This window comes from Athene cunicularia (assembly GCF_003259725.1).
Source record: "Athene cunicularia isolate RWA chromosome 5 unlocalized genomic scaffold, athCun1 chr5_part2, whole genome shotgun sequence".
NCBI lineage: Eukaryota > Metazoa > Chordata > Aves > Strigiformes > Strigidae > Athene > Athene cunicularia.
In genome coordinates, this window is record NW_020799102.1 from 10411709 (window position 1) to 10434680 (window position 22972).

A 22972-nucleotide genomic window follows, 5' to 3' on the forward strand; every position below is an offset into this window, starting at 1 on the left:
GTCCATCCCTTGAGCTGCAAGGTGGGGAAATAAGACCAAAGGGTCAAGACTGCGGAGGCTTCTCCCCAGGAGCAGGGGAAGTGGTGCCTAAGTGGTACTTTCTGGCTGGCAGCTGGCTTTGCTGGGAAAGGAATTTGAAAGGGCTCACTTTTATCCCTTTGTTCATCAGGTTGTCTGGTAGCCCCTTTGAGGCATATCTGGATTTGCAGGACACCTTCTTTTCATCAAGAGAGCATACAGAACCAAAGCGCTGTGTTACTCAGTTCGTTACAGTTCATAGGTTCCAGTTTACAGCAAGTTAGGGTCTGTCTGATGACTGGAATGTGTGTGAAGAAGCTGAAGAAATGTTAAATCTATATACAAGAAATACCTAAACCAGTAGCTTTACTGGTTTAGAAACTGAACCTTCATGGAATTGTATGCAACTTGATAGTCTCTTGTGACCATTGCCTAGCTCCTCATTGTTACTACCTTTACTTATAAATTATCCAAATGGTGACCAGCAGAGCTATGAGAAGTTTTCGCTTGAGGCTGACTATGTTTGGAAAAATCTAGAAAAAATGCTTAGGCTATTTTCTAGATTGATGCCGCCACTGTTCATATTTAAAAAAAAAAAAAAAAATCAAATTTTTTCCTTCTTCTCTGGGAGAAAAGGAGTCAGATTTACAGAACTCCTAAATGTTACGATTTGAAATGGAAGTGAATGAGAGCTGTGCTTTCAATACTTTACATAACTCTAGAATACTAAGTGTTCTAAATACACAGTGCTTAAGCATCTCAGAATGGATACCTTGAATTATTAAACACATTTATCTTGGTCTTTTTAGGATTCCTCATTAAAGTAAGGATAATAAATTATTACCTTCTCACCTCACTAGGGCAGCATAAAACTAAGTAAATGTTTTGGTGCTAATACTGTAATATTAGTACTAATGCATTAATATAATGTAATACACTAATGTACATATATTAAATGTTTATTTACATTATAAATAAATGTGTTACTGTAATACCTCAAATACCATGAGGATGAACACTATAAGAAAACTCATGAGGAAATGAATAGAAGTTTTCAGAGCAAGTTTGATTCATCTGTAGCAAATACAGCTCAGGGCCACTCCCTGAATGCATAGTATTGGCTACCTTCTCTTTGAATGAATACCATCTTGTCTGTGTCTTAAGCACAGTACCTCATAACTTGTCACAATATTAACAATGTTCTTCTAGTTCTGTTTCTTGTGTATGGTTTCTATGTTTTGAATATGTGATGTGCAAAAATAGGTGTTTCAGCATTTGGTATTCCATGGTTAAGCCCACAAATGAAACCTTTAGATCCCCTGTACAGACCTCTGCTAGTTTTACTGGGAGTAGCTGTGGGCCAAATGGGGGACTCACTGGAAAATTTGCCTTTTCAGGAGGGTGGACATGCAGGAATAGCCCATGTTGACTGCTGGGAAAGCCCTGTGAAGCCAGGAAGCGGAGAACACTGTAGGAGAAGGTCAGGTTCAAGACCATCTAAGGAACCAGAAGGTGCACAAGTCCAATGGACCTAATTAAGTGCATCTGCAGCTCCTGAGGGAGCTGGTGGATGAAGTGACTAAGCCACTGTCCATCGCAGAGGGAAGCTTCAGAGAATGCATCTCTTTGTCATGGAATCCATTATGTGGGCTATGTTTGTCAATGACCTTTAAACTCTCTAATTCTGGTTGGATTTTATTTTAATGGCAATAGCACACCCTTAACTTGACAGCCTGTTGTAATCAGTCCTTGCTTCAAACATAAATGTTCCTGAAATTTTTAAAAAAAAAAAAAAGGCAGGAATTTTTTTTTACTATGAATAAAAAGAACAGCATTTTTTCCCCCTGTCATTTTTAATTTGTTGGAAAAACATAAACAATTATGGAAGACAATTATTCAAAATTTTGTGCAAAGCAAATGCCCATGATGGAAAATTTCAATTTAGCCAAACAGTTAAGGGCTAGAATTTGGCAAACTGTAAAGAAAACACTGCAAGGTCTTGCAAGCCTAAGTAATGGGCAACCCTAATGGTTGCCTATAACATCGAACACAGTCTGGAAATAGCATCTGTCCTGCTCCTGCTGGATTCTCTAGTGATGCTTTTATGGAAAGTATATTATTTTGCAGCAAACTTTATGAATAATTTCTGATTCTGCTGCAACAGAATAAAGGCAGGAACATCATACAGTGAATTCTCTGATTGTTTGGCATGTCTAACCTACATATCAACTTCTTTTGATATTCCACTGGAATTTAACAAATGAAGCAGAGATTAATATTAATGGTAAAGTAGAAATTACCATACATTTGTTCTCTGTTTTCATCAGGTGTCAGACACTACAGTAACAGACGCCAATTTAAGAATCTAGACAGATTTAGATAATTTCCTCGATGCTTCATGGCTATAATTAAATTAATTCTGGGAATCTGCACTGACACTTCTGCCATACTGTGTATGTGGCCTTCTAGCTCCTAATTATAAAGGTTTTCATGTTTTCTCTGCCACCTAAAATTGTGTGGGGACCAAAATCATGTTAATTTTGTGGCTGCAGTGCTGGGAGAAGGATATGCAGAGGGAAAGGTCTGCCTCTCTCCAAAAGCCTTCCGTAATCCTCTCTGTGCTGAACCACATGCAAGTGTCAATAAACATACTTGGGACCATGGGGGCAGCATAGCTGGACAGGCAGGGCAGTAAATTTAAGGAGCCACCACCCTGTGTGGTACCCTGCCTTTGAAAATAGCACACTACTAAATAATGCATGCTGCTGTGCCGGCCAAGTTAGCCTCACCTTGCCCAGACTTGTTGGTACAATGTGCTTTTTTGTGTGTCTGGAAGTATTCTGCGTCTTAGCAACCAGAGCTGTCTCTGCCCTTGGGAGGTGAGACAGAAAAGGCTTACAGCCACGCAAACAGAAAGCGACACACTGGTCTAAGTACCATATTGGAACCAAATTTCTGCTGCTTTTGCTGGTGTCTTTTCTAGAAGCAGGAAAAGTGTGATTTCCATAGCTATGTTGAGAGCCAGTGGTCACACCCTCCTGCGGTGCTTCTGCAGCATGCAGGGGAAATGTACTTCAGTGAGACTCTTTAAATATCCCACGTCTAGCTCGGTGGGATGATGTAAGAGGTGGGTTCCTTGTTAAAGATGTCTTTCCTGGGAAGGGAAGTGCTCTTTATTGCCTTCTCATTCTTTTCTTACTTCTTACCTTTTTCCTGTTCTCCTGCTCTGGATTGATCATTCATGCTGATATGATGATAAGACATTATTTTGATGATGACAGCTTTAGTATAAATACTCACCAAGACATGAACTGGTATGCAAATATGTAGACTTGGTGACATAAATGCTTAGAGAAATCTTACAGTTACTAAATGTACTTATGAAAACTGCAAACAGTTGCCTAGCTATTTCCAGGGACATCCTTAACAGTTGGTGGTGTAACTACAAGACAATACTGCTCTCCGGGATGGATGTTTGCAGCCTTCCTTCGACCTCAAGGGCAACTTTCTTTGATAGGTGAGGATGAAGTAAGCAGCCATGAAATTTGACTATAACCTGGATGAAAAACAATGAGATCGTCCTAAGGAACACTTGCACTCAGGTGCACCTTATCTGTGTGAAAAAAAGCAGTTCAGGTTTTAATATAACTGGTGTCAATGTGGATGATATGAACAACGGTGACATTCCTTGAGTCTGAGATCTACTACTCGAAGTCAGATTCAGCATAAATAACATGTACGAAATGTTTCCCCTACCCTGACAATGAGCCTTGATTAATAATTAATAGTATCTCTGTATGCTGAAGGACAATTCATTCCCTGTGCTTGGTAAATCTAGCAATGAGAATGCCTGTCAGCATCTGTGAGGAGGGAGATTTATGACGAAACCTGGAACCAACAGTGAGCAAAGACTGGAAAATTCACACAGACCACTGAACAATCACTCTATCATAATATTCAGAACTTCTGCTGTTTTATGCATACAAATTAATGAAACTTCAGAACCTTCCTATGTTACTACATTTTTAGCTGTTTTCATGTTAGATGTCCTTTTTGACTAGTGAAGTAATGAGAGACAGATGAGGGTTCATATTTTCATTTAGGCACCTCATCTCCTGCTCAGGTTCATGCAAGCTGGAGGGATAACTCACACATGGTCAAGGAAAACTTTGAACTCACAAATCTTAGAACTGTCCTGCAAGCACAGATCTTTCATGAGAAACAGTCTTTCCTTTCTCTTCACCCAAGTTGAGTTGAACCGATGACTGAATTAGTAAAAGGCCTCTAATGCAATGCCCTGGCCATGGCTCAGAGGAACAAGCAAAAATATTTTGCCAGACTTCCATGAGCTGTGGAGAAGGTGCCTGAAGAAAAGTTGTAGTTTTCCCCTGTTGATCTTAACCTTCAGAATTAGAAAGGTTAAAAGCAGAGAAATACAAAACTCAGTATTCATCTGCTGATTTTCTGCCCTGCTAACCTGCATGTAGCTGAGCTTTCATACTCAACCCCATATACACATAGAGTGATGGGTTTTTTCCTCATTTTGTTTTTGGTTTCAGATGCCCAGAGAAGCTGAAACACCAAGAGACTCTCCTTTCTTCAGACTTACGCATTTTGCATGATGCTTAAGGTATGAAAAGAAAGAATTGAGCCCATGAGTGTCTCACCCAGTCCACCGCCCTACCAGCACAGGCTTATTCCATACCGTGCATCTACTAATGTTATTTCCAGACTAATTTTAATTTAGGACATACCTGCTTTTCAGTTCTCCTCATTCTAATTATAATCTCCCTATCTAAAAAAAAAAAAAAAAAAAAAAAAAAAAAAAAAAAAAGGGATTGTCTTAAAAAAACAACTACAAAGAAATCAATCCCTCATCCATTACCAGGTTTTTCTTTTGTTCTGGAGCCACGTGTGTAACCCGGTTAGACCTGTTCTCTGAATACTGAGGACTGAGCTGGCCTTATGCAAATGATCCCAACCTCATCTGGGTTGTTGTCGTTGCAGACCCAATCAAACGAACAGGAAGTGACCTAAGGAGTTTCCCTATTGGTTGCCCAAGTGTTCAGCAAAATGTTTTAAAATTAATATCACATCCATTTATCTTCACTCCTGGGAGTCTTTAGGAGACATAACCTAATACCTGTGTTTACCCAACCTACTGTTCCGTAGGACAGTTTTCCCATTGCCTCAGTTAAGGATTTCCACTCCAGAATCTGCAGCTAAATGAGGTAAGGTGTTTGGGTTTTGTTTTTTGGGAGTTGTTTGTTTGTTTGTTTTTAGATATACTTCCTTTAAATTAATACAAGTGAGAAAAAGGAAAAAAAAAAAAAAGAGAGGTGTTTACTGGGCTTACAGCCACCTCATCGAGCCCTTCCCCTCCCACTTTACAACAGCAGCAAAGCTCATTTGATCAAAAGGCTTTTTAAGGTTACAATAAAGACTTCTGTTTTCCTATTTTTAACTTGTATCTTACTTCCGTTTAAATATTTCTGTTGTGTTTATGTTTGATTGGGGCCAGATCTGCTGCCTTTATTTACCCAGAATGTCACTGACTTTGAATTGAGCCAGTGGCTTCATCAGCATTACTTAAAGTTTCCTGAGGATCATTTTTCTTAAGATGTATTTGATAATAGTCTGGGTCCTAAATCTGCTGATTTTGTTCACAGAGTGGTCATCTATTCAGTAAGATGAGGGGTGAGAAAGTGGACCTTGTCAATACCATTGAGAGTGCTGGTGTCGCAGAAGTGGGAGACACTTTACAGTGATGGTGTTTTGTTCCTTTTAGTGATGAGGATGTTGATGATTATTGTGCCAATAACAAAAAATCCTAAAGTACATTTATAATTTGGCTCGGTTTTATGCTCAAGGCAATTTCTTGGCAGTTCCTGTGGTGAGGGGGATTCTGCCAATCTTAGTCCCTTCTAAGGGAAATCATGGCACAGAACCCAGTTTAAGCACTGAGTAGGTAAATACAGTGTGAATAGAGGCCTGCAGTGTCTTTGCCTGTTTAATTTGTTTCTCTTCCAATGGTAATTTTATTTGAATAGAACCAGAATTGGCCCCTTAAGGTATGACAGCTGTCTAAGTAATGGTACAAGTGAATGTAAAGAAAAAGTTGCTAAAAATCTATACTGATTTTGTAAAATATGTGTAATGCTCTTAGTGATATATGTTTGCATTTCACCACATGAGACATTTTAGGCACGTACTCTTGTGTATATGGTTATAAAGTTTTGAATTTTATCGGTAAAGTGCTGTTGGATTGCTTTATCTAAAACTATCGCATGTCATATTTACTTCTAAAGTACATACAACTATCCTTTTTTTCCTGTTCTTTAGACAATGAAAATAACAGAAATGAGCCTTGAGGTAAAAGTTTCATCTAGTGAATTTATTTGTACTTCTGGCACATAGGGCCATGTTAAATATACCTATCTTGTACCAGTATTTCCTGTAATTTTTGAAAACTTTATTAGAATAAAAAAAAAAATCCTTTAACTTTGTTATGATAGCAGATTTGCAGGTAGCAATCTAAGCCAGTTTTCTGATATCTGGTTTGCACTGTAGAAAATACCAGAGCTGGAAAATACAGCAGTTTTACATTTAATGTGAACGCAGAAATCAAAGAAAACAGTTGCAAATAAAACTAGAAGAACTACAAATGTCACAGTTAATGACTGTTTAATTCCTGGCCCTTACAGTTTTCAAAACCAGAAGTGATTGCTGTGATATCAACACAGGACTTCCCCAAATTTTTCAGCATTTAATTAGGTGACTTGAAGCAGAACTTGCCTTCTAGAAAACTTCCAATCTTGAAATAAACAAGTCTAGCACTCCAGAGATGGGAAATTAACCAGAACTTTCTTAAGTGCTCCAGTAATTAAATACCATTCCTCTAAAAAAATGCCACTCCTTTACCTCATTTTCAGTCTGGCGTGGTTTATCTTCAGCATTCAGACACCCGATTTTGTTGGGTTTTGATGGTTAGTGTGAAGTTTCCCCGGGTGGCAAATTTCTGTTCCTTGTAGATGCGGACAAGTGTTTCCATAGCCTTGTCTTTGATAATTGTGATAGTCCAAGATCCATAGGCTCTTTCTTCTCATGGAAAATCTTCTACTACAGTGAACCTGTTCCACTACAAGCTTTTCCATCCTTTAATCACTTCAATGGTCTCCTTTAATTTTTCAACATCTGCTGTGAAATTTGAATGTCAGAACTGTAGGAACAGCAGTGCCAAACACAAAGGTAATAGAAGTCAATATACTGGGAGCTCAGGATCAGGGGTTTATAAAGTGTGTCAAGACTTTATCTTAGAGTCTTTATCCTCCAGACCCCCTTCTTGCCTTCGAGCATTGGTCCTACATGTGGAGACAAGGTTAACATTAGTAGAGTTGATGTTGTTTTCTGGCTTTTTTTTTTTTTTTTTTCAATTTTGCTAGTCCTAGTGTCATTTGTAAAGCCTGTAAGTACGGTGAAAAAGTGTATTTTTCCCAACTCATAGTGGTAAAGGATCTCATATCAGACCAGGTGAATGCTTTGTTTGCCCTCACACAATTAGGTAGCCCTTCAGAGCAATTTATAGTGTGACAACAATATGTATTACCCGAGTCGTGGTGAGATCAGGTAATTGAATGTGATCTGTTTAACATGGGATATTATTACCTTCAGCTGAGAGCTACGCTGTGGTATTGCCATAGTAATTTCATATTACTTCAGATATTCTCAGGGTGTTGTGAGTTTTCAGCAGTGGTGGAAACAGACAATAGGACAATTGGACAAAGAAAATTAAATCATTTGGCTTCCACTGAATTTCTTTTTTTTTTTTTTTTTTTTTTCATTCCCAATAAATATTATTGTTAACATCAGTACTTGTTCTGTGTGGGAGGTGCAAGGTAACAAATTGCAATGGAGAGACATTGAACTAAAAAGGAAAAATCATCCAGAGCCACAGGTGAAAAGAGATTAGAGAGGAAAAGGAGGATTTCTGTAGGTGCTTCCGTGTCCAGGCAGGACTGACATGTTAGCCTGTTGCCTGTCCCACAGCAATTCACACAAAAAAAAAACGTGCAAGGATGAAATTCTACAACTGCTGAAGAAGACAATATTTATGTAGAGTTCTCACAGAAGAGGATTAATGATTTTATGGCCTCAGTGAACTCAGAGAACTGCCCATGAACCACGACACCTTTCCAGAATTGGCACTTCCCTCCCTTGTTCACCCCTTACACACTCTTTATAAACATGTCTAACTTAAGTCTCAGGACCAAATCATTGAGCCTTCTCCCAGGCAAACTCTCCACTGACTGCAGTGTAGCCTGGATCTGTTCTGCAGAGTCTAGAGTTATGTGCTTTCTATTGCTGTTTACTTGCTCAGATTCAATTCCCACACAAGTGTCTGAGTTCTCTCTGCAATACAATGAATAACATCTCTGTGAACTGGAGCAGTGACCTACTGTATGGAGAGACAGGTTGGAAAGTGGGAGCTACAGGGCAGACCTGTCTGGCTTAAAAATTGGTCAGTGTGCCAAGAACAAGCTATGGACAGAGATGAGTGACCTCTTCTTTTTCTGATGGTAATGTGACCACCCTTTATAGGATTTCCTGTGCTCTCTTTCTCATTGGCCTTCCTACAGTTGTAAAGTAGGTATTCTTGTTGAAGACTAGGCGTTCCTGTGGCAAGCAGCACATAAAAAGAAAAGGGTCACAAACTTAATTGTCAGTTGTCATTGCTAATGACACACGATGTTAGGATGTGGTAGAACCAAATATAAAGGCTTTGCTGTACATGAGGAAACGAACAGAAATGTTAATCATTTTCATAGCTTGCACAGTTTGTGATGTTTAGTGAAGTAGAGTCTCTGCCCAGTCTCACAGCTTGGTTACTATTGAGCTTCCAAACATAAACTCATGGAGTTTTCTTCCTAATAGTAAGTGCCCTGTGAGCACCAGTGAAGTCCAACGCCATCTTCAGCAAAGCGCGTGGCTTCGATTGCTCAGCCAGCCTAGTGTTGAAGGGTGCTTCAAGATCTCTAACCACAAATGTCTGCTTCTCTTTCTCCCTGTCCCTTCCTTCGGCACACTCTGCAGCTTACATGTATTTTGGCCCTTGATGGACCAAGGATTTATTTCAGTAAGTTTTCAAGAAAAGTGTACATTGCAAACTTGGTAAGGGTTAAATTCATAAGTAACGCTGCTGATAGAAAGGGTAAGCAAAGAAGGATTTGTTCACACAGATGGTATATGAAAAAATAATGATTAATTTGGTATCTGTGGAAGTCATCAGGAGTCTTTCTTGGTATGAGAGCTACTTTTAGCTCTACTGGGGATGCAGCTTGAACCAAATCTCTCACAGAATGCCTAAAATACTTGGGACATTTGTTGGACATTGGTCTATAGACGGGTAAGAATGAGTAAACATGGAGTCATGTAGCCAGTGGAGCAATCAACTGGGATTTGACATTTTGTGTGTCTCCCTCTGAGAAAGAGCCCTCAAAGGCTTGCTTTCCAAAAGCTAACATTGCGCGTGGTTATCATTACCTATTCCTCTTCTGATCTTGTGAAATGTGCTCCACAGGAAAGAGTGAGAACTAGTAGACGAAACAGCTAGCTGGGGCTGGATAATCACTGGTTATAGACCAGTAAGATGGGGCAATAAAAGAGAATTGCTTTACAGTGGTGAAAAGAAAGTAATTCTACTTAAAGGATCTGCAAACACATAGAATTAAAAAAAAAAATAAAAATGTTCCTGCCTATTGTGGAGGAAGGATACAGACATAAACACTTGAGATATTTCCTCAGCTCACAACCACATGTAGCCAGAATAGTCTTCTGAGCCCCTACAAGTGTGTAAAAATTGAACAACTATGTGTAAATATATGGTCTATTGTCCAAATTACCAGTGCATCATCAGAAGAATTGTCTTTGTTTTTTAAAACCACTCTGGGTTTTCTTTCATGTAAGCAGGTAACTAATTTATATTGCTATATAATTAAAGAACCCATGTAAGTCTGCTTAAGATGCTATGGTCAGGAATCAGACTATGTCCATGATATAATGATTACCCCCAAACTTTTAAAATTATTTTCACTGAAACATATAATTATTATTATGCAACAGTTTAGAAGCTAACATGTTGATGATGCACTTTCAAAGTATGCTTGGTTAAGTAATTGTCTCATAGATTGGCATGGCTATGGAGGGGCTTTATCAGGGAGTCAAATTCAGACACATTTAAGGGCACTGTTCTCATCTCTTTTGCAGTTGGATCCAACATACTACACACATAAAACAAACTTTACTTGTCATATTCCCAGGCAGCTGCCTTGACAGAGGAAGATGAAAAAGTTTTAAGACTGATTTAATAGGTGATTAGATGAGTAAGATATCCTTACAGACTTATCAAAAGTGGGAGGTACAATATTAAATACATGTAATTTTTCCTTCATTTAGTGACTTGTAGGTATCCTTACCCTCCCCAAGACTTTTTTTTTGACGGAGCTGTAATACGTTGTAAGAACAGGTAGAAACTTCTCTTCCGTCTTTAAAATCTCAAGTGATTAAATGCTTTTGGATGACAGTCAAATTGTAGTCAATCCAGTAAATTTTTCTTAGTCTGCCTGTAGCCACTCCCAATACGCATACACTCGCATAAGCATACTGCCCTAAGTATATACACATGTGCATCCCTTATCTCCTGCACAAGTTTTCTTGATTTACTTTTTAAAATAGGAATTCAAGTATCTGCCCCAATTTCAACCAATTTTGTTTGCTAATCTGAATAACTCCTTAATTTAATCCTTTAAAATGTATATGTGTATTTTGTTGGTAGGTACAAAGGACTGACAAGCATTGTCCTGCAGCAGCGAGGGGCTGCTCGCGCTGAGCCCTGGCCCAAGCTGTGTGTGACTCCCATGCCCGCTGGTTTGCCTTGTGCTGCAGTAGTTTTTCTTGCAGGAACACATGCACAGCCTGAGAGCTGGTGTGCCCCTCCCGACACCCTGGACTATGAGCAGCTCTAGTACCAGCCAGGCTCTTCTCTGCCGGCAGTGATAGAATGGAGAAGTATGCAGATGCAAGAGTGTTAACATAATCAGTGCTATCACACATGGGAAAGGCTAAGAGGGCTTCAGGTCATTTAGAACTAAATTAGCAGCCTGCCTTATGCTATGACACATCTTCAGTATTAAAAATCTCATGAAGATTTAATCATTATATTTAAAAAGAAAAGAAGAAAAAGCTCCCTAGCATCTGAAAATAGCTGTTACAAGAATCTTTGCTAACACTCTCTTCCTCGAACAGTACTGAAGTTGCTATTATTCGCATGGTAATAAATCTCCTTTTGAAGAAAACAGTTGTTTGAAATAGTCTGGAAATATTTTTATTGATTTTGTTAGTGGAACCTGTTCTAGTTACCTTGAGGACTAAGTGAGATACATAACTGCACAGGGAAGCAAAAAGAACCGAGGGAAGTGAGCTTCTTCACCTTTTCTCACTCCTCCAGCCTCCATCCTAGATACCAGCCACAAACTCCATAGCTGTTGTGAGAGCAGGCACTCCTCTGTCACAGACAGGTAATGGAAGATTATGTTTCTGTCTGTTTTACTGGTTGCAGGCTTATGGTGTTAGAAACAAGCTTCCTTGGCCAGGTCAGCCAGTCTGACTAAGTAGAAGGAAAAAATGAGAGAAAAAAAAACGAAACTAAAAATAAAAAGAGAAATTAAGGAAATGAGGAAGAGAAGGAACAGAAATGATCAGTGAAAGAGGAGGAACAGGATTGCAACCTTCACTTTCTAGGTAACGTTTGAGACACTCATATCTGGTAGTCCACAGAGGCTGAATTTCAGGATTACTGTGGTGCAGTTCTGCAGAGGGTTCCCTGGTGACCATGTGCACAACAGCCATGTTAGTCAAGTTTATTGCTTCCAGCGCAGCTGCTCTGTGGTGACATTACTGCCTGTTTGCAGTAATCTCTTAGTTTAGTATTTGATATTTTCTGTCTTTTATTAACAATTCTACATAACAGACTGAATTGCACTTTTGTTGCTTGGACAACTTGGACTAGTCACGGTTCCTCAGAAAAGAAATTTTGAATTTCAGCCAGCTCTACTTAAGAATTTCTGGCTCATTTTCAGGATCATACATGGGTCAAAGGCAGCTTTTCTGATTTAATACTCCAAGTGTAGATTTAATTGTTTGACTAACTTAACATTCAAAACTCTACCAGGCACATAAAAGCCATGATACATAAAAGAATCTTGGTTTCAGTCTGAACAAGTCTCAAAAACCTCACGATCATCCTAATTCATCTGCATGTTGAAATTTTTGCCAGAGACGTGATGCAATGGATAGCAATGGAGCTTGAGCTGGAAGATATGAGTTGGACTGACGTCCATTGACTTGTTATATGACTTAAGCAAATCATTTCAGCTCTGTGTCTCAATTTTCCTATTTGTAATAAGCAGGTAATGCTAGTTACTTCCTTCATTTCTGTGCTTTGTGCTACTTACTGCCTTCGCTGTCTGTGTGGACTCTTCCTTCTCTGCTCTATAGTTCAGTGTTTCAGGAGCTCTTCCATCACTGTAGATGCTTTTACAGTAGATGAGCCCTGCAGGCTTAATTTTCAGAAAAACCTAAAAGTAGCCCAGTTCCCAGCTGAGTACATACTTCTCATGGACTTCATTTTTTTGACTTTTTGGGGGTTTATTTTAAAAAGTAGTAGATTGGAGGTTGTGTATGTGTATGTTCATATGTGTATGTATATGTTCATGTGGGACCACAAACCCTCCCAGTGCTTCAGGTTTTCTTCCTTTCAAGAAAGTTCCTTTACTGCTTACATTTGACTTGTTGCTTTTTTCCGCTAATTTTCAAACCACTGTGTCTCGGCAGATTCTTCTTTATTTATTTTGTATGACACCTCTTCTGACTTAGGTCTTAGAACAGTGTGTTACTTTGACCTGTCGAGGTTTCAGCTGATGGAAAAGTACAGTATTGAGCTCTCCTCTGACACCAGGCTATGCTGTAGCAAAGGACTATTTATGAAGCAGGAGAGAGTTCACGTAAGAATCAAAAGAGTACATTTGTACAAAACCCAATGGGAAAAGCTCTATTGTCAAACCGGCCCAGGCTGTTGCGGCAGATGCCTGGCTTTGCTCTTTTGTTTATATTCCAACAAATCAAAGCTGACCTGTGTTGTTATCGGAGTAGAGCAGCAGGTGCAAAAAAATAACTCTGCTGCCAACTCAAACGAAAGGGTAAGACTAATACCCTCTGGGAGGTATTGAGAAGATAAGAGAGAGCCATGCCAGCAACTGAATTAACGGCTCTATTTACGGTGGGTTTTACTTAATAACCTGCTCCTAACACTGACACATAAATACTCCATTGTATTGTTCAATGCAACCGCTGGAGAAATCAATGGAAACAGGATGGGCAGCTCTCATTGTGCCAGACGAGAAGGAGCAACGCCATGGAAGTGTTGCTCCTCTAACTACAGGCAGCAGAGAGAAGGAAGCTGTTCACATCTTTTACAAACGCGAGGAGACATTGTTTCCCACAGCTTCTTGCCTTACCTATAGAAGGTGGTTGCAGAGCAAGGCAGCTTCATTCCCTCCATTTTCTGATGGCTTTTAATGAAGCCAGGTAGCATAAATGAGACCCTATCTACTGTCCCCATGCCATGTGGCTCTGGGAGGCTCAGGGCTTTCTCAAGTCCTGGGTGTGTGGGGCGAGCAAGCCTGCTGCTACACCCAGAGGTGAAGCTCTTGTGAAGCCAGTGGAGTGGGATGCCAGGGCAGTGGTCTTGCAATCTCTTATTCTTTGCACAATAAATACAATATGAAGAAACCTCATGGATATAGCTGGGCTCCAAATAGATGTTTAGTAAACACACACAAACATGCAAGCCTGAAAGGCAGTCAAAGTAATGGTCTGACAGCAGGTTTCTGAAACAGGAGCAGTGAGCCCCATTGAACTACTTCAGTGATAGCTACCCGCTTGGGGACACTTCCCTTTGCAAACAGCTGCCCACCTTGTGGTACTTGGCAGTCTAGAGAGGAATTCAGGGGGAGCAGGCATCCTGGCTGGAGCTATCACATAGGTGGGATCAGCAAGTCCCAGCTTGACACGTGGCTGACCTAGGCGGAGGAGTTAAAGGTCAGCCATACGAACCAGCCCCGTCAGCCACACAGAAAAACTCCATCTCATCATGAGCCCTGCACTGTCTCTGCAGTGTCTCCTCCTTGAAATATCCTCTTGCCAGCAAAAAGTGTGGTCAGATTGTGGTGATTCAGGTTGTAATAAGGTATAAACACTGCTATTGACTGGGTTAGTCCTCCAGCAAGATACCTAATTTAGGATAAAACACTTTATGCTCAACTTCCAGTTCCCCCATCCTAGCTAATCTGTGCTGTGTTCCTCATGTATTTAATGAAGAAATGCAATTAGTTTGTTGATTGAATTAATCAGTTCATGAAAAAATAGTCCTAATAGGAAAAATCTGTGTGTTGCCCAAGGTACTTTCCTGGTTTTGGTCTCTATGCCATGTTCCTTATTCTGTTTAGTTCTCTCTTAGAAACCAGTCCCAAAGAAGAAACATGCAGTTTCCAAGCAGATGCCCTTTATAAAAACAAAATGTATGAAACAGATTTTACAAAAAGGAAAAGAGAAAAAAAAATCTTTCTATTTTGGAAGTAGGCAAATTACCAGTTGTTACTGTTGAAAACCAGACTAGTCCCATAACAAAAGAGAAACGCTGGTGGTGATAGTGGTTAAAATAAACTTCATGAAGTACTGGCTGCTGCAGCAGCATACATCAGAGTCTCTCTATCTGAGTTGCTGTTACGTCAGGAACACTTCAGCACCTAATGAGAGCCAAATATGATTACAAACACAATTATTATTGTTATTATTGTCATTTAAGTAATAACTGAACAGTCACACACATTGCATTAACAGTATGGAACCAGTTCCCTTGATATGCTGTTAGTCTTCAACGCAATGGAAAGAGGAGCTGTCGTGGAAGGTAGAGGGAAGTGGTTGGAGAACCAGAGCCAAGGGAAAAGGAGAAGGTGTTAGAACACGATGGTAATACTTTGTTAGCTGATGAGGTTCTTGTCTAATTATAGACATGTGGCTTGTCAAGCTACAGGGGCATCTAGAGTGCTTTTTGGCCATTTGTATATTTAGTGTATTGTAAGCAAAAGAAATGTGTTAGCAAAAGGAGATTAGGGAGATGAGCTGGCTGCTGGTTGAAGGAAGGATATACCAGAGAGATAGGAAGGACATGAAAGGAGGTGTGGAGTTGTTCCATGAGGTGTGGTATTAAGTGCTGAAACAAGAATAAAGAGCAAAGGCAGTTTTTCCCATTATTGTGTTTTCCAAGACTCTGTATCCCTGAGGCTAGACTGATGAATCCATGGCAAATGACTTATAAATATTCAGGAAAAATGGCTGACCAAAATTATCATGAACTTGCTGAGGTGGTGCAGACAGTAATGAAAGGAGTGCCATACACCGGTCAAAGTCATGTTTTGCAGCACCAACTCTGAAAAACAAAGAAAAGAAAAAAAAAAAAAAAAGCCTGCGTGGTTTTTGCCAGTTTTTAGCAAATATATCTACTTGTTCCAAACATTTTAAGGATAAGTTATTGCAAAACCAACATGAACATTTATTACAAGAAATAAAACCATTTGATTCACTTTAGTCTTAGCTCTATGACCAGCAATTTCACTAATAATATACAGATCCATGCACAGATCTTCTGCAAGAGGAGAGTGAGCTTTCTGACAGTAAAATAAAAGATTATATTCTCTTTTTTTCGAATTCAAAAACTACTGGCATGTCAAGAAGAAGCACATCTAGCCTGTGATGTGCCAAGGAAGCATGAATCCCAAACACTGGATCCTTGTTAAGTGGCAGGTTCCGGTTCAGTTTCCTCTGCTAAGGTAACATAACTATGGATAAAATTTGCAAAAATACCAACCTTTGGCACTTATCACTGTCAAACACATCTATGCCTTGAGGACTCTCTGTTCACAGTTGGCCTTGTGTTTGCTTCTGATTTAGAAAAACAAACAAACAAACAAACAAAACCTCTTTTAAAATTCTCCATTTTATTTTCATTATACTAATAAGTACCTTGAAAATTGAAGCCAGTTCATATGAAAATTGCTGATTGTGAAAAAAGGGGTCAGAGAAAAAACAGCCTATGAGCCTTTGCATATCTTCAAGTAAATTTTCTTTTTCTTTTTTTTTTTTTTTTTGTATTCATAAAGTGAACTTTGTTCTCTCTCAAAAAGGAAACTGAACTATGGTTTTGTCTTTAAATTACATCGTTAAAAGAGAGATAAGAACCAAACCCTGGAGCAGAGGGATAGCTCAGATAGAGATCTAAATCCTACCTTTTCTACCCAAGCTTCTCTTTAGTTAAAATACATATGCAAGATTTTGAAGCATCCATATGAACATGTTAAAACAACCACCACATATCTCTTACAAATGTAGCCTTGTAGTGAATCATGAAAATCAGATCTTTAGTAATAAAAGATTCCAGTCAAGCTTTATTTGATTTTGTTTATCATGATCCTATCTGTAATGTAGGTAAATGTTAAATGCTTCTTTTCCATTCATCTTCCTTTTTCTGGTCTTTCATTTTACCTTCATGTATACATTTAATATACAAGGTTCAAAGAAAACAAAAGAATAAACCCAACTCTTCCTTTCCAAGAGCCCACAACAGTAAATGATCAATGTCTCAATGTGGTCTCTGAAAGCTCACCACGAGTCAGTATTGCACATGCAAAGGTGGGTTTATGCATATCAACCACAGCTGTATACAACAAAAATATAGAAGCATATGAATGTGCAGAAAGGTGTAGAAGGGAAAAAGATTGGCCCTAAAGCCCCAAACGAGAATACTGAATCTAAAGAGTTTGGGAGATTATTTAGAAAATTTTCTTATAAAAATGATTCCTTGAACTTCACACTCACAATGTGATTCAGTAAACACATTTTGTTACTGTGGCCCAAAGGTACATATGATGGACTAAAATGAAATGCTTCAAACAGTATGTTACACAACAAATATTGAGTGTGATCATAGTGTCTCTTCATATTAACTTTCTTCAAAGCTTTCAAAGAGTTTCAAAACAAATGTTTCTGAGGTATGTTTGCAATGGTGTTAGTGGTGAGTCTTGAGATTTTCATCAGTGAGGCCAAGCTGCATAGGCTGTCATCTGAATGGTACCTTGCAGGTCATAGCAAAGTGGTCCAAAACTGAGCTTTTTGTTGTAAAGTGAATGCCTGCAGGGACTCAGTCTGCAGGTGAGTTGTTTCTTTTGAGGCTTCCCTCTGCTTTTTAGGCACTAAAACAAAGGGGTGGAAACAAGGAAGTGTGTGATGGCTACGTGTGAATCTACATGGCGCAAGAGATCCTTACACACTGAAGAAAAGGTCATATCTGAAAGTGAGCTTTGGCAGAGATGACATCTTATCTGGGAGTTTGGCACAGACAAAGACGATGAACCAGAGACCTTTGCAAATTAGATAGAGATCACAGGGCTATCTCAGGGTCAGCCATAATTGTATGTATAGGTACACTGGCTCAGAATAAGACTCTGGAACCCTGGTAGTAATACACGGTAAATGAGAGGGGAAAAAAAACCAACAACAACAAAAAAGAAAAACAAACAAAAAAAAAAACCCAACACAACCCACACCAAACCCCAACACAACAAAAAACCCAAACAAACCAAAACAACAGAAGACCCAAAGCTCATGGTAACATGCAAAGAGGCTCTCAACATTCATATATTCCATTTGTGCCTGCCCTTACCACCACTGGAGATGTAAAATAGGTGGTTGGAATGCAAAGCAGCTAATAGAACATATAAATTACAAGTACAATGCATGTATGTTTCTGAAGTAACCGTATGTGTAAAGCGGGTCCACCTGCTTTATTGTACATGTCCTTTGTTTCTGGTGTCTTGAAAACTCGACCCACTTGGTTGTCTTTTGATTTTTCAAGAAAAAGATTAAGATCCAGATTCTGTTCCTCTGCAGCTGCAGTTATTACCCAGTATCATTTATTTTAGATTGTTGTTTAAGTGCTTGACTGTAATCCAAGGTTCAGTAATGATCTAAAATATTTAACATACTCTGTAGATACTTGTTCCATAAACTCGAAGCCTTGAAAAGCAGGGATTGTGTCTTCACTGTGTACATAACATACTTCAAAGAAAATAGGCCCAGGTGAAATCTACATTTGAAGTTCAGCCATGATGGTAAAGGGGGAAAAATGGGGAAGGATCCCATAGGTAAATAAACAAAAAAAGAGATCCACCCTTTTGAACATGCCAGAAGGAGCTGCACTGAGCTTGTCTCAGCTAGAAGTCACTCTTAGACTTTGCATAGCTTATGGGTGGAGTCATAGTTTAATAGTTTCAGTCAGTTTTGCCTTAGACATATTTTTTGTGTGTTTTGCATAGAGTACATAGGTTCATAAACCATAAGGCTGTAGGCCCCGTTCTCCTATGGGGTTCACACCCCCTCGTATTTGTAATTACTGAGACCCTTAGTTCAGTTCAGTGTTGTAACATAAGCAACTGCAAAAACCAAAGTTAGAGCAATCAGTCTGGTTGTAGTACTTTCGGATTCACTTGTTTTCTCTTTACTGCTTATTTGCCTTACATACTGTGTTCAGCATTTTCCTGTCATTTAATAGCTGTCTATAAAAGATTCTGGTTCAAAAAAAAGGAGAAACTCCTTATGTGGATAAAACTCATTGGGTTGAACATGGAAATGGGGACCAGAGTTTCAGAGTACACCTGTAGTGCAATAAAATTTGCGTTCAGTGTTCAAGGTTCAAGGACACGTAAAGATGTTTTTCTTCAATGCTGGATTTGCTCCACGAGCAGGCCATGGCTCCTTGCTCTTTCCGTTACCACTGTTTACTCAGAGTGGTCAGGTGGTCAAGGAAGATAAGAAGAATAGAGTAAATGATCTCCTGTTACTGCCAAGCTGCTGAGTTTTAGCTTGGTCAAAGCTCCTCCTGACTCCACTGAGAGCTTTCACTAAGGCAGGCCTTCAGGGTTTGGTCTGTGAATACCACCTGATAAATTGAATGTAGGTGAAAGACTTTTTTTTTTTTTTTTGATGTATTCATCCCTTCTCTTAGGAGTCTCTCTAAGTTGCTTGAACACCAGTGCACAACTGTATTTAAATTTGCTGATTGAGTAAAGTGGTACTTGCTTCCTCTCATAACTGCAATGTTCCCAGTAGTGTTAGATTATACTACAGAGATGACTCCTCCTCAGTGGAAAATAATAGAAATGTGTGTACAGATACCTGCAATGAACACACACGGAGGTATATGTGGGTGTATATGTGTATATAAATACCTGTGTGTATACACACATATGATATTTCATGTGTGCTTTCATCTATAATATACCACGTCTTAGTAGAGAGACAGATCCCAAGATCTTTACATGGTTTTCCAAAATCTCAGCTTAGCTAGAATCCCCTTTTAACGTGGCTTCCTGAGGAAATGAGGCTTCTGTGGTTATTCTGTGTGTGTGTTGGTTTTTGCATTTAGCCTGTAACAACCTTTGAGTCCCATAACTAATTTTAATTAAATTTGATATGGGGTAGAAGTCTCAAAGATATGAAGTTCTTACAGGATTAATGAAAACTGGCTGCCAAGTACAAGAGGAAAATCTATTAATACTCCATCTGAAAGAAAGAGGAAAGCTTGAGCTCACTCCTTTGAGACAATGAGATATTATGAATGCCCCAACCGTGGGAAAAACTTCAATCAGTGCTAACATCTTACTAGACACTAGAGAATCCAACCACAAGATACACATTCATAGGAAACCAGGCTTCATTAGTTCCACCATTTGCTTTGATACATGGCATATGATTAAAAGAAAAGTGAACATGTTATATGCCCTTCCCCTTGAGGCTTCACACCCTTTAACCAGGTTTGTCTGTACACAAGGGAGATTTGAGGATTTGGCCCTAAACTAATGAAGAGAACACTGCTTCCAATATCCTGACTCAAAATCCTTCCAAGTATGGAATAAGACACTGTTATAAGCATAAATCTGCCACGAACTTTTATCAAATAAATGCATATACAGGATAAAATGGAGAAAATTGCAGTTTAGTTTTCATAGGGAAAACTTTCTTGCTCATGATGCTGTACACTTCCAAGCAACGGCATGGAAGTTGCATTAGTAGGACTTTATATCCACCCTGAACAAGGTGCTAGAATGATTTCCAAATAAGGAACACCCTTCCTTTAAGGTAAAAGAGGTGACTTGACAATTTTCAAGTCACCCAAAAAACAGTACCTTGAATAATACACAGAACTGAGGGAATGTTTGTGTTAAAGCTAAATCTGGTCCCGTTGCTGTGATTAATGTCATATTGCATTTTCTTCCTCTCATGTACAGTTGTTCCCACAGGTGATATTGGAAATTAATTAATTAAGTCATTCTGGTTGAGATAACTTACATGTCTTTCAAAAATGGGATGTATTGGTTGATTAATTTATAAAGCAATTTCCACACACATTATCTGAAAATAATGTTATTTAGGGATACACTCGAGAGCAATTATCTGCTAGACTGTGATGGGGAAGAAGATTTTAAAGGAAAAAAACTGAAATCTGAATCTAGGGAAACAGCTGTCAGAGTGCTTCTTCTCAGATCTCTGACGTGCAATCGGTTTTTGTTACTGCTAGGGTGGAAAAACTATGCAAGACACATGATTTATTTAACCATCCATTGTTTCAGCTGCAGAATCAGTGTCGTAGGATCTTTGGGGTTGGAAAATCACCTGCACAGAAGCTTGAACATAAAAATCATTTCAGTTCATATGCACACATTTTCCCAGACGCATTTTTGTTTGCACAAGTATCAGGCATGAAAATTATGCAGAATTCCAGAAACTGCGGAAGTTGCAGGGGACAAAATCACATAACACAGTACCTGAAGTTTTGACATGGATTCTGAAAATGTGGCTTCAGATCAATAAGTTGAAACTGAATATTTAGTACATACTGTGATTTTTTAAAAAATAAGTGAATTTACCAAACTAAGTTGCTACGAGTATTTTGTTAATCCTCAAGTTTTATAGTTTTCCCAGAATACCTGGTATTCTACCTCACCTCTGTTTGATTCTGTAATAAGGTACTCATCATTCATGCTTCATTCATTCATACCTAATTTTCTTAAGTTATTAAAACGCAAGTTAAATACTGATATATCATCAACCCGTACAATATCAGAAGTGTAGGCATTGACTGTCAAACATGCATTATTGTTTAAAAATTCTTATATATCAAGTATATGAGATAAATTATATTCATGTTATATGCTGAACATTTTTATAATCAGTATAATAAATTTAAATGCCTCCTTATACTTTCTCACAATACAAAGTCACTTGGTTTAACATGGAACTAAAAGATGTCTTCTCTTCAACTTGCATAAATTTACTGACTGTTATGACAGTCATCTTTTATTTGACCAAAGTGGGAAAATAGGTATCTCTCTGTTACTTTATACCCCCACATACCTGGTATGAGAAACTAAATTCTCCTTCCTGGTAGCCACTGAGTCACAGATTGTCTAGAATTAAGAGTGGAAAGCAACTGTTAAACATCCATGGTTTGATTTTGCCATTCTGTGTAGCTACAAATAAAAGGCCCCAAACTAGGTTATACTGTAAAGCACCATACCCTGTGATAAACTTCCTAAGGTTCTGGATTTTTAAGTACTTCACAGTAATCTCTGTCTCTCCCTCTCCCTCTCTAAATATATATATATATGTGGAGAGGGAAAAGCGAGAGACCTGTAACTTTTAAAAGTTAAAATTTATTTTAAACAACAGAGGAAAATACCAACTCAGGTGATTTTCATGCTGTTCTTTCAAACCAAGTCTGTGAGTGTTTCTATTGACTCATTTTTTTCTACCAAAAAGATTGCTGGTATGAGCTCATAAGGGGTCAGGCTGTGCTCTCAATGGAAGTTTTCTCATTGGCCTCAGTGGTTAAACAGCCAAGACCAGTGACTTTAACTTTCACGATTCCATTTTGTATTTCATCGTTTATTTAATTCCAAGGTGAAGTCTAGCTGCATGCACATGCCATCCTGATCTCTAATGTTTAACTTTTACAAACTTTGCAGCTTTTAATTTAGAATATTTTTAGACAATGGCTGGGGTTTGTTTTTTTTTTTTCTTCTCTGTATTTATATAAGAATAATAATCTGAAGCCTTTAGAATATTTAACAAATTGCTTTTCCAAGCTCTTGAAGAATGTCTCTAGTTATAATGTATATTTTTAAACTTTGCAACTTCAAAACACTGAAAGATAATATCAAGAATATCTGTAATTGGGGAATTTTGTATACCTTCACTGGAATGATTAAGTATGTGATGAATATGTGACATTTTTCTAAAACATCATATAAGTATGGGGTTTTTTTAAAGTATAGTTAAAATAAAGGACAGTTTTATTCATAGTGCTAATGCTAAGATAAGTAGAAAGAAAAGTCTGTGTCACTTAAAAGAGGGAATGCTCTCTTGGGGGTGGTGTCACTCCAAAATGCTGTTGCTGTTACAGTGACCATCTCATTTTAAGATCTTTTAACCATCTGATTTTTCAGTGGTTTGAAATGTATGATCTGTGATATTTGTTACTGAGAAGTGTTATAGACACTGCTGACGCAGATCAGAGAAGAAACTGGGTCAGATGACAAGATATTCCCTGTAATGTTACCTTTCTGTAGCTTTAACATGTGCACCCTTCTGAGTGAGGGAGTTTCTGAATATGGGTTGTTGTCAACTGTATAGTTTTCTTTGCAATCGTTGAAAATTAAAATTTTCTCTCTCCTAAAAAAAAAAAAAAAAAAAAAAAAAAAAAAAAAAAAAAAAAAAAAAAAAAAAA

At 38.5% G+C, this 22972-nt stretch overlaps 1 protein-coding gene across 1 annotated transcript in view; it reads left to right on the top strand.

Moving 5' to 3' along the window:
• Positions 1–5141: 5141 nt before the first annotated feature.
• The window catches only part of EHF (ETS homologous factor), a 33694-nt gene continuing 15863 nt past the window's right edge, over positions 5142–22972 (top strand). The window contains exon 1 of the mRNA XM_026850650.1: positions 5142–5249. The gene's annotated coding sequence lies outside the window, so the exon portion shown is untranslated. The remainder of the gene's footprint in view (positions 5250–22972) is intronic.